The following is an 8,091-nucleotide window of genomic DNA, read 5'->3' on the forward strand; positions in this document are numbered from 1 at the left end:
ATCTTTTATATTGCTGCCTCTCTAGTAGGTATAAACTTTTTCTTACTGCTGAATTTATCTGTACTTTTAAATTATTAGTGAAGTTGAAAAGCTTTTCATGTTATTAGCTATTTGTTTATTTTGTTTTATGAGCTGCCTATTTATATTTTTGTCCCCCCCAACCCAGGGAATGACTTACTTCTAATAATATATATTAAGAATATCAACCCTTTATCAAGTGATGCAAATATATTTTTTCTAATTTGTCATTTGTATTTATGGTGATTTTTATTTAGCCTATGAGTAAGTAGCTTAAATTTTTACTTGTTCAGTTCGTGCTTTTAATGTTTTCTAGTATCTCATCAGACTTGCAGTCCTGTAGGAAAATTTTTCAGAATTTGTTCTGTGCTGATCATTTTGTATCATTTTTTTTTCTGGAACACAGTGTACCCTTTGGATGTTCCAGGGGAGGAGATCAAGGTAATGTCAGACTAGTCCTGCCCACACATCCTGGGCCAGCCTCCCAGACACTGGCCTAAAGCAACTAAGACAAGTAGTCTAGCTCCTCAAGGTCTCTATGAATGCCTCTTTCATACTGGTCTCTAAAGCTTTGAAATGGGTCAAAGCAGAACATTCACTTTTTATCCAACAGCCACATTATATACTACATGAAATCTCACACCTTATTTCCTGCTCAATTAAATTTTCAAATCTTGTTTATTGGATGACACCACCCAAATAATACTATGCCAGCTATTTTTTAAAATCATAACATTTGAAATTTAATAGAATGGTCTCTTTCCCTTATATTTGGAGAGAAATTGATATTTATTTCCAAAATAGATCTCCCCCTTCTTACTCCCAAAGAATTAAAATCCCCAAATTTCTCCTTTCCCAATTCTTACTGAGGGCTCTAACTGGAGAGGTGCCAGCTTATTGTCAGGGTTCTTTCTTTGACAATTGCAGCTCTATTCGTCTTCCACTAGGCCCACTGTGGACTTGCCAGCTCCTCCCAGAATATTCCAAACCAATTCTGTACTTTTCCTGAATTTTTACTTTTATTTTTTTATTCAGTCTCTATTGAGACTGTCAAAAATTGCCAATGCTGACTATATGTCAAGTCGTCATGATGGAGTATTGGGAAAAGTTTTCAGTTAGCAATAATCATATGTTGAATAAACCTCATTGACTATAATACTACCACTGTACAAAGTTTTTTTCCTGAGTTTTAGGACACACAAAAATGTTTCACCATAAGTCCCTACTCCACAAAACTTCATTTCCTAAAAAATAGTGATTTTCAATAATCTGAAGCAATCTAAATCCACAGGTTAGGTACCAACATAGCAGAATTTGAGCATTGTTGGGGTCAGTGAAGAGAGTTCAAGAAAGAGCTTGTTTTATTTTATTTTATTTTATTTTATTTTATTTTTTTCTCTATTTGAGAGCTTGTGTTTTTATTTTATTTTTAATTAAATCTTTATTGTTCAGATTATTACATTTGTTCCTTTTTTTTTTCCCCCCATAACTCCCCTCCTCCCAGTTCCCGCCCCACCCTCCGCCCTCACTCCCCACCCACTGTCCTCATCCATAGGTGCACGATTTTTGTCCAGTCTCTTCCCACATCTCCCACACCCCTTTCCCCCCCAAGAATAGTCAGTCCATTCCCTTTCTATGTCCCTGATTCTATTATAATCAACAGTTCATTCTGTTCATCAGATTATTTATTCACTTGATTCTTAGATTCACTTGTTGATAGATGCATATTTGTTGTTCATAATTTGTATCTTTACCTTTTTCTTCCTCTTCCTCTTCTTAAAGGATACCTTTCAGCATTTCATATAATCCTGGTTTGGTGGTGATGAACTCCTTTAGCTTTTCCTTATCTGTGAAGCTCTTTATCTGACCTTCAATTCTGAATGATAGCTTTGCTGGATAAAGTAATCTTGGTTGTAGGTTCTTGGTATTCATCACTTTGAATATTTCTTGCCATTCCCTTCTGGCCTGCAAAGTTTCTGTTGAGAAATCAGCTGACAGTCGTATGGGTATTCCCTTGTAGGTAACTCGGTTTCTTTCTCTTGCTGCTTTTAAGATTCTCTCTTTGTCTTTTGCTCTTGGCATTTTAATGATGATGTGTCTTGGTGTGGTCCTCTTTGGATTCCTTTTGTTTGGGGTTCTCCGAGCTTCTTGGACCTGTAAGTCCATTTCTTTCACCAGGTGGGGGAAGTTTTCTGTCATTATTTCTTCAAATAGGTTTTCAATATCTTGCTCTCTCTCATCTTCTGGCACCCCTATAATTCTGATGTTGGTACGCTTGAAGCTGTCCCAGAGGCTCCTTACACTATCCTCGCATTTTTGGATTCTTTTTTCATTTTGCTTTTCCGGTTGGATGTTTTTTGCTTCCTCGCATTTCAAATCATTGACTTGATTCTTGCGCTCCTCTGGTCTGCTGTCGGGCGTCTGTATAATATTCGTTATTTCAGTCTGTGTGTGCTTAATTTCTAGTTGGTTCCCCAATATAAGATCGAGGGTCTTATTAGTTTTTGTGTAGATCTCATTAAGTTTATCGGCAGCTTCTAAACAGTTCTTGAGAGACCTTAAAAGTGTGGTTCTGAACTCTATTTCTTCCATTGACAATTTTGTCCCGTTTCTTTGTCTCCGCATTTTGTTATGCTTCCTTGGTGCACCCCCTAGTGGTCTTTGTTCGCAGTCTTATAGATAAATCTTGATTGTTGTAGCTAATTCCAGGGAGGTTTTGACCTCCAGGCCAAGTGGCTATGAGGATCAGCTGTGTCAGCAGTGAGAGAACTTCTGTCCTCTAGGGAGGTGCTAATCTAGCCTTTGCTTGAGGCTATCCGGCAAATGCCTTTGCCTGAGGCTATCCGGCAAATGCCTCTGTGCAGGGCTTGGGCGGGGCGGGTCGCACAGGATCAACAGGGTGGGCCGGAGAGAGCAGTTATGGCGGCTCTCAGTCCTGTCCCAAGGGGCTCTGCCTCTCTGAGTCCCAGCACCCGCTGCAAAGCTCGGAGAGAAAGCTGCACTCGCTCTGACCGAAGCCAGGCAGTCCCGCTTCTCCCGTTTGAGTCTGGGTCCCTAAAGACTCGCCCGGATCTGGTGCTCAGAGTCTGTAACTCCCTCCCGATTGAAAACAACAACCGCGCCCTCCGCCGCCAGCCCGCTCCGCGCACTCCGCACCTCAGAATTTGACTTCAGCACTGCGCCTCCTCTGAGTGTCCGTATGCGTTTCTCTTTCCTCCTAGTTGTAGGACTTCCACTCAGCCAGCGTTCCTGTGGTTCTGGGTGATGTCCCTTCCGTTTTTTGGTTTCACTTTTGAAGTAGTTGTTCAAAGCAGCAAACTCCGGCGTTAACCTATGCCGCCATCTTGGTTCTCACCAGAAAGAGCTTGTTTTAGATTTACTATAAGTCTTATCAGTCCATTCCGTATACTCAGAGCACACCACCTGTTGAGTTAAAACTCAATTGGGAGGCCCTGGCTGGGTAGCTCAGTTGGTTAGAGCATTGTCCCCATATGCCAAGGCTGTGGGTTCAATCGCCAGGGTACATATATACAAGAATCAACCAATGAATGCATGAATAAGTGGAACAACAAATCAATGTTTCTCTCTCCCAAGTTAATAAATAAATTTTTTAAAAAACTACCCTGCCCAGCGTGGCTCAGTGGATAGAGCGTCAGCCTGCGGAGTGAAGGGCCCCAGGTTCGATTCTGGCCAAGGGCACGTGCCTGGGTTGCAGGCTTGATCCCCAGTGGGGGGCATGCAGGAGGCAGCCAATCGATGATTCTCTTTCATCATTGATATTTCTATCTCTCTCTCCTTCTCCCTTCTTCTCTGAAATCAATAAAGAAATATATTTTTAAAAAAACAAAAACAAAAACCTCAATTGGTAAGTGTGGTGTGGCTCCAGTGGTTGAACATTGACCCATGAACTAAAAGGTCACAGTTCGATTTCCTGTGTGGGAGGCAGCCAATTGACGATTCTTTCATCATTGATATTTCTATCTCTCTCTCCCTCTCCATTCCTCTCTCTGAAATCAATAAAAACATTTTTTCTTTTTTTAAAAAAAGAAACTCAATTGGGATAAGGTCCACAATAAGAAGTTGTGACATTAACTTCCCAGGGCCTGAGAGGAAAAATTTACCTTGCATATAAACTTCCACTTTGCAGACAATAGCATCTGAATTACTTTTCTCTCTTTGCAAAAAGAAAAAGAAAAACAAAATTTGTCATGGTTATTCCAGACAAGTAAGCTCCCCACAACCCCCGTTCATCATCCAACCTCTTTCATGGCGAGCAGTAGCAGCTCATCTCCCACTACAGAAACCAAAGAGGCAAATCTTTCCTTCGTCTTTCCCCTTCTCAGCAGCCAGAACACAAGGCCAAACAAGTGCTCCTACTCAGAAATTTCAGTGAGTGATGAAAAGATGAAGTGATGGTCAATTCATTCACAAGAGGTGCTGCAGTGGCATTGTCTTTAATGGAGAGAGAGAGATAGAGATTGAGATTTTGAGAGATTGATTTGTTGTTCCACTTGTTTATGCATTCATTGGTTGCTTCTTGTGTGTGCCCTGGCAGGAGATGAACCCACAACCTGGGTATATTGGGACGATGCTCTAACCAATTGAGCAACCCAGCCAAGGCCTTTCACCAATTCCCTGTACTTTGGCTTTTTCAAGGGAGATCCAGCTACCTCTAAGATTACTACTTGACTTCTCCTTCGTTAAATCTTTTGGGGTCCCCGCCATCCTCCCTGAAATAGTAACAATTGATAGGCGCCTATTTTCTAATACTGTTATATATGAGTAAAATTTTCTCATATGTCCCTTTCACTTAGAAGAGCACAGCCTTTCTTTCTGAAGAGCCCCTCTCCTCCCTCACGTCCTGATAACCCCTAGTCTGCCCTCTGCCATTTCCTTATAAAATCTACTGAATAGACATTATGGATCTCTGAAATCCACAAATATAAAGGCTTATCTAATGATCATTCAGGATTCCTATTCTTTAAGGGGAAAGTAGTGATGGTGTATTGCATTAAATTCCTTTGGATTTAAAAATAAAAAATGCTACATGATAAGAGACAAAAGAGAAATTAGATGTTGAAGTAGCTTACAAATCTTGGAAAAAATAGTTATCTTTTTTCCTCATTTTGACCATTTTTAAGCATGCAACTCAGCAGCACTAATTATAATCACTATATTGTGCAACCATCACCACTGTTTCCAAAACTTTTCATAATCCCAAACAGAAAATCTTTACTCATTAAGCAATAGCTCCCCATTCTCTCACCCTCCCAACCCCTGGCAACCTCTATTCTACTTTCAGTTTCTATAAATATGACTATTCTAGGTACCTCATATAAGTGGAATCATACACAATCATACAATATTTTTTCCTTTAGTGTCTGACTTATTTCACTTAGCATGTTTTCAAGGTTCATGTATGTTGTTATATGTATCAGAACTTCATTTCTTTTTAAAATATGCTTAAAAATATTTTTTTTAAGATATAAGGGAGACGATGCTGAAGTAATATCCATTCAGGGAGTTCATTGTTTGCATAAAACCACGGGTGATGAGATCAGTCACTCCATTTTAAGTCCTTTTAAATGAAATGCTGTCCTTTTACAGATAAAAAAGGCAGGTTCGGAATGGAAGCAAGGCCATGTTGCAAACATTGGGGCTCTTTTAATTTAGGATTGTAACACTGCTCTGGTTAAACAATTTAACTATAAAAACGAAAAGATATGCATATAAGCATAACCAATGGACACAAGACACTGGGTAGAGGAGGCCGGGGAAAGGTCAAGGGGAAAAAAAAAGGAGACATATGTACTACTCTTTGTAATACTTTAAGCAATAAAACAAAATTTAAATAAATAAATAAGTAAAGTTACCACCAAAAAAAGAAGAAAAAAAAGACTTCATTGTAACAACCCAAATCTAACTTAAATTGGTTATTAAATAAATTTTGAAAAACTAAAAAAAATAAAAACAAAAAGATAGAAGGGAGAGAGAGAGAAAAACATCGATGTGAGAGAGAAACATTGATTGGTTGCCTCCCGTACACACCCCCACCACGTACTGAACCCTCAACCTGGGCATGTGTCCTAACCAGGAATCAAACCAGCAACCTTTTTGTGTATGCGACACTGTTCAACCAACTGAGCCACACCATCCAGGGCAGAACTTAATTCCTTTTTGAATAATATTCTATTGCACACACATATTGAATAAACAAATCATATATATACACACATACCTGGTATATCACATTTGTTTATTCATTCACCTTTAGATGAACGCTTGGGGTGCTTCGAGTTTGGGCTATAATGAAGGATGCTGCTGAGTACAAATATCTGTTTAAGTTCCTGTTTTCAATTTTTGTGGGTATATACCCAGAAGTGGACTTGCTGGATCATATGGTAATTGTATGTTTAATATTTTTGAGGAAAATATTAATACTGTTTTCCATAAAGTCATTTTTAAGTAACATTTGTGTTTCACTGATTCCTTATGTGATCTAAAAAATAGTTTTTAAATGTGATCATATTGGAAAATTTAGAATGGATAAAATAAACTTACTTTTTTTTCCATTTTTGCAAAAAGAAAATTGGGATTTTGTTAGGAATCACACTGAATCAGTAGAACACTTTGAGTAGTGCTGATATCTTACATGGGATGACTTTCCATTTATTTACGTCTCTAATTTCATCCAGCAATGTTCTATAGTTTCAATATACAAGTCATGCATCTCCTTGGTTAAATGTATTCCCAAGTAGTTTATTCTTTCTGTTGCTATTATAAATGAAATTCTTCTCTTTTTTTTTTTTAGCTTGCTTTTTTTTTAAATATATTTTTTATTGATTAAGGTATTACATATGTGTCCTTATCCCCATGTTACCCTCTACCCCCCCGCCCCGCCCCCCCCCCCCCGCTCATGCCCTCACCCCCCCCCCCCCGTTGTCCGTGTCCATTGGTTAGGCCAATATGCTTGCATATAAGTCCTTTGGTTGATCTTTCCCCCTTACCCCCACCCTCCCCTACCTTCCCTCCAAGGCCCGACAGTCCAATCAATGCCTCTCCGTCTCTGGATCAGTCCTTGTTCATCAGTTTATGTTGTTCATTATATTCCACAAATGAGTGAGATCATGTGGTATTTATCCGCTCTCCAGTTCCATCCATGCTGTGACAAATGGTAAGAGTTCCTTTTTCTTCTTCCTCTTCTTAAAGAATACCTTTCAGCATTTCATATAATGCTGGTTTGGTGGTGATGAACTCCTTTAGTGTTTTCTTATCTGTGAAGCTCTTTATCTGACCTTCTATTCTGAATGATAGCTTTGCTGGATAAAGTAATCTTGGTTGTAGGTTCTTGGCATTCATCACTTTGAATATTTTTTGCCACTCTCTTCTGGCCTGCATGGTTTCTGTTGAGAAATCAGCTGACAGTCGTATGGGTACTCCCTTGTAGGTAACTGACTGTCTTTCTCTTGCTGCTTTTAAGATTCTCTCTTTGTCTTTTGCTCTTGGCATTTTAATTATGATGTGTCTTGGTGTGGTCCACTTTGGGTTCCTTTTGTTTGGGGTTCTCTGCGCTTCCTGGACTTGTAAGTCTATTTCTTTCACCAGGTAGGGGAAGTTTTCTATCATTATTTCTTCAAATAGGTTTTCAATATCTTGCCCTCTCTCTTCTTCTGGCACCCCTATAATTCTGATGTTGGTACGCTTGAAGTTGTCCCAGAGGCTCCTTACACTATCTTCATATTTTTGGAATCTTTTTTCTTTTTTCTTTTTCGGTTGGGTCTTTTTTGTTTCTTCGTATTTCGAATCTTTGACTTGATTCTTGGGATCCTCTTGTCTGCTGTTGGATCTCTGTATATTGTTCTTTATTTCAGTCAGTGTATGCTTAATTTTAGTTGGTCCTTTTTCATATCCTCGAGAGTCTCACTAGATTTATCGAGGGTCTCACTAAATTTATCGGCGGTTTCCATAAAATTCTTGAAAAACCTTATAAACGTGGCCTTGAACTCTATATCCAGTCGTTTGCTTTCCTCCATTTCTGTCATTTGTGACCTGTTTCTTTGTCTCCGCATTTTT

At 39.1% G+C, this 8,091-nt stretch overlaps 1 non-coding gene across 1 annotated transcript; it reads right to left on the reverse strand.

Moving 5' to 3' along the window:
• Positions 1-1,053: 1,053 nt before the first annotated feature.
• LOC132219501 (U4 spliceosomal RNA) lies at positions 1,054-1,194 on the reverse strand. Its single transcript, XR_009449497.1, has one exon. It is a non-coding gene; the product is annotated as a U4 spliceosomal RNA (small nuclear RNA).
• Between the last annotated feature and the right edge of the window lie 6,897 nt (positions 1,195-8,091).

This window comes from Myotis daubentonii, chromosome 16 (assembly GCF_963259705.1).
Source record: "Myotis daubentonii chromosome 16, mMyoDau2.1, whole genome shotgun sequence".
Lineage (NCBI taxonomy): Eukaryota > Metazoa > Chordata > Mammalia > Chiroptera > Vespertilionidae > Myotis > Myotis daubentonii.